Source organism: Diadema setosum, chromosome 19 (genome assembly GCF_964275005.1).
Source record: "Diadema setosum chromosome 19, eeDiaSeto1, whole genome shotgun sequence".
Classification (NCBI taxonomy): Eukaryota; Metazoa; Echinodermata; class Echinoidea; order Diadematoida; family Diadematidae; genus Diadema; species Diadema setosum.
In genome coordinates this window covers 8,320,320-8,325,046 of record NC_092703.1, presented here as the reverse complement: position 1 = coordinate 8,325,046, position 4,727 = coordinate 8,320,320, and the positions used below count along the sequence as shown (strand labels likewise).

Here is a 4,727-nt window from a genome sequence, read left to right as displayed (position 1 = left end):
CCAGGCATTGAATGAGCGGTCATCTCTCTGGCCATTGGTGACCCTGGCTGTAGTGGACTTGCCAAGCCTTCCATATCCTGCAGGAGGCCCCCTGAATTTAAAAAAAAAGAAAGAATGATAATGATTATTTCTTCACGTTCTGACAAGAGAATGAAAAATCCTAATTTTTTTTTGTAGTAATCATCGCCCTCTGAGATGTGAATGTTACACACAAGTACCTCCCTTGTAAATCTTTGGAACTTTCCTGATTTTGATGAGTGAATGTTGGCAGCCCTGCTGTTATATTCTCAAATATTTTCTTAAAATTTCTTCTGTACTGTTGACTGGACATTTGACTGCAGTCTCAGATGTGCAATACTAAAGATAAAAAAAACACTCTTGCAGAGAGAGAAATGCAACATTACTTCCTGTCACTTTTCCTTTTCCACTTTAGTTGTTATGGTCTGAGCAGTGATCATGCACGAATCATTTCTGTTGTTTTGATGAATTTGTTGGTTGATTTGCTTGAATTTCAAAAATTAATCCCTTTAATCGATATTACCTTGCCATTTCAAAATTCCTGTTATGACTGTCATGATCCTATGGCAAAATGAATTTTGCTGATTGAAACATCTGCTGGGGTATTTATTTTTCTTATTCTGTTGAATGAGCTTTATACAACTTGTAATTTAGAGGAAAAAAGACATTATTAGTTTCTTAATTGGAATGGCTTTTTTTTTTTGCATTTTTTTTTTTTGTGATTTTGTGTCATAGCCAGTAGATTATTGGTGCAAAGGGAATTAAATTTGTTTACAGTGAAGGCCATATCTTTCAGTATGTTATGTTGGCATGCTAACTTTAATTCTACGCGGTCACTGCAAACACAAATATGTGTACTTCTGGCGGATGACCACAGTTCAACTCATTATAGATTAATTCCGTCTTTATTGATGTGTATTATTTGTTAGATGTGAGAATGATGGTGAGGTGTTAAAGTGTGAACATTACATTTGTGAAATATCATCCATGCTGTGTTAGGAATTGCAATTGGGATAATTCGTAACCCTCTTGGAATTGCTACATTACAATACAATTTGCATCTTGTAATACAGGGCTGCACACTAACCCGTTTTTTCTACTGGTCCAACCTGTCTGTCGGACCAGAAGGTACCCAATTTTTACATGTTTCACTGGTCCATTCCTGTAAAAGTTACTGGTCCGACAGTGATTTTTACTGGTGAGGGACCGTCGGACCTGTGTCAGTGTGCAGTGTTGTGTAATATGCTGATTGCTCATGGTATGGACAGAGTTAACGATAGAGAATTCCAAAAATGAACTGAATGGGAGATGTACAATTCCTCCACATGTTGACCATGATATTAACCCTGACCTTGTCGCAAAAACACAACTATATCCTGTAAATGCGCAGTCTCCAGGATTCCATGGCTTAAAGATTTTAACACTCGCCTGCGGTAAAGGGGACTATATCCTGTACATGAACAGTCTCCAGGATTCCATGGGTTAAAGATTGTAGCACTCGCCTGCGGTAAAGGCGGTGGGGGAGAGGTTGGGATGGGAAACTGTGTGTTTTGAATATCTTGCATTTTATGTCGTAATGAATGAAATTTCATAGGTTTATTCAACGTGTATACAGTATTTACCAAATTTATTCTTAGCCAAATGGAAGCAGCAGACAAGTAAAATAAACTCTACGCCATGAATTCACAAAGGTGGTACAATTGAAACCATGGTTTAAACCATGGACAATTTGTATGGAACGCCAAGTGTCACATGGCCTATTTCGTTACGAAATCAGTCATTTCGTCGACGAAATGACAACATTGAAATGATGGTAAACATTTGAATTATACTATATGCAACAATTTGACATTCCTGCTGCAAGTTTTGATTGCAAGTTTATGGGATGTGATGGAAAATGAAATCAGAAGAAGGAAATACGTAGCACCCGACTCTGCATCGCCATGTTTGTCCAGTAAGAGTGTATGTTTGTGCTGTTGTTATGAGTTGTCGCTTTTGTCTTTCTGCATGTGTCCTTTGCAAATTTCGTAAACCAACCATGGCATCTTTGTGAGCAAATGCTCAATGCAGATTAGAACAGAACCTTGTTATGTTTACTTTGGCATGTTAGAATCATCAGGAGCTGTGAGGTGAATACAGTTTACTGTATCATAATGCTTCCTTTCGTTTCTTTAATGGCCTTCGAATAACTGTATGTTAATTTCATTTAAAGAGTTAAATTGAAAAAAAATAATAAATAAATTTCTTCGACATTAGAAATATGAGATTAAAGCTGCCAAAAAACAAAGAAAATGATTGAAATATATTAGTAATTCAACTAACATTTTCAACAGTAATTCTTCTTATGTAGCAAGCGCAGTATCATCAAAGAGATTTAATTTTCTCTCTTTAATGATGACCTTTCTTTAAAAATCAAAACAGAAACATAAACTTTGAAAATGACAAATAACTGTTTTTGCATACAAACACTTTATTTGTTCATGTACTTTAATTCTGGTATTAAAGTAGGGATTGTAATCATATTCTGTTGTAGAAGTAGCAGGATGGAATGCTACACATATGTATTTCATTCTTGGTGTTATATTGGCCTTTATACATGTAGTGTCGTCGTCAAGGCAAGATAAGTCCTGTTGTGGTTAACTATACACAGCCCAGTCGCTGTAAAAATGCGTTTTACAGCGACTAGGCTGTGTATAGTTATGTTGTGGTTAGATAGAATCTTCCTTACAAGGACAAACATTCCGTCTTCATTTGTTCTGTTAAGGTTACCATCTGCTGTTTCTATCATTCTTTTTTTTTTTTTCTGACAGCAGAAAGGAGGTTCTTGTGTAAGAGCTGAAACAATTTCAGAGGTCTATGGATAGCATAAATCTCATCCCGTAGAGAATATTTAATGATGAGTGGCCATTTTGTCATGGGAGTTAATAATGAAAGCAAAATATACAGCAGTGTAAAGTCTCTGCTTCCTATTCACTGTTCTTTAGGTTATTATCACTTGCAATGTATGTTTCTCATTCTACTCTCTCATTATTATGACCTGCATGAAATGCTTGAAGAAATTCAAATTAAAAAAATATTTTATTGACGATATCAGTGTGTCTAGTGTCTCCTTCATTCTGTTCTAGAATTTTGTTTATTTACATGTACATTATTGATGTGTAAACACTGAAATGACAGAATGTGTCAATTATTCCACCACCAGTAAAACAAGTACTGGAAATCATGAGTGATAAAATGTGTACATTGTAGGTAGTTTAGAGGGTGTTGCAAGAAAGTTGCAATCAATTGCAACTCCCCAAAATCTATTGCAGATCCTGCAATTAATGCACAAATTTACAATCTATTGCAAAATTTGCAACAGATATTTGCAATCGATTGCAACTCACCTTCCTTGCAACACCTCCATAGTCTTATTTGGTATTACCGGCGAACCCTATCATAATGAGATAGCCATGACCGTGAGAATAATTCCCTTTCAACAAAAATGTTAGAATGGACAAAATAAGGGAGATAATGGCAATTTTACAAGTAAAATCCCCTCGCACAATGTACTAACAAAATATTGTATCACTATAACGAAGTTCGCCTGTAGAGCAGTGTAATTGAACACTCCACTGCGGGAGTGCTTACATTATGTACATGATTATAGTTACCGTAGTAGACTGGAAACGCAGAGATTCACTAAATATATACCACTTGCGTATGCATTCAAATTCCATACATATATACATCACAACCCTTGACAACTTCAAATATTGTCAAAGGCTTGCCCAACGCAGCAACAGCGCATGTATGCAGTGTGTTGTATTCCAGCAGATTTACACATGAAGAAAAGTCTGATTGTTATCTAGCACATGAGAAAAGGGCTGTTGATTTATAGGCTAAAACCTGCAAAGATATGAATGATTGTGAAAGCTCGTAAAATATAATGCAATTATACAAAGGAATGCAGGGAAGGAATCCAAAACATACATTTGATAAGTGAAGGTATTAAACCAGTTGAGAGAAAGGGAAATTATGAGAAAGTTAAGAATAGACAGAGGGATAAACAGTCATCTCTCTCTCTCTCTCTGTTTCTTTCTTTCTTTCTATCTCTATCTATCTATCTATCTATCTATCTATCTATCTATCTATCTATCTATCTATCTATCTATCTATCTATCTATCTATCTATCTACCCTTTTCCCTACAGTCAATATTCAAAAATTGGTCTCTCCCATTTACATGTATCTAGAATATTGAAGTCTTTTTAAACTCAAGACACACACGAGCACCCCAGTCTGCCCTTTCTTTATCTGCCCCTTTCTTATCCAACTTCATGTGAATGAAGAATACAAACGTAATAATAAGTCTTGATTGTCTATCTGCTTTCCATTTTGTCGAAGCACCGCGATTCTGCAGAGAACTCCAGTTTGTATTGCAGAGCTGCCGATTAAAGGACAAGTCCACCTTCATATACATAAGGATTGAGAGAATGCAGCAATATTAGTAGAACACATCAGTGAAAGTTTGAGGAAAATTGGACAAACCGTTCAAAAGTTACGAATATTTTAAGTATCTGCGCAGTCACTGCTGGAAGAGAAGACTACTACAATGTATGATGTCACATGCGTACAACTATTTAAGGAAAATAAAAAGAGAATTTCACAAAACTTGACTTTTTGAATAAAGTGCACATTTCTTCGACTTGCTACTGACGCATGTTAAGG

The 4,727-nt window shown here is 35.8% G+C and overlaps 1 long non-coding RNA gene across 1 annotated transcript; it reads left to right on the top strand.

Moving 5' to 3' along the window:
• Positions 1 to 655: 655 nt before the first annotated feature.
• On the top strand, positions 656 to 3,106 carry LOC140242716 (uncharacterized). The gene is made up of 2 exons (XR_011902147.1): positions 656 to 2,647; positions 2,705 to 3,106. It is a non-coding gene; the product is annotated as an uncharacterized lncRNA (long non-coding RNA).
• The last annotated feature ends 1,621 nt before the right edge of the window (positions 3,107 to 4,727 follow it).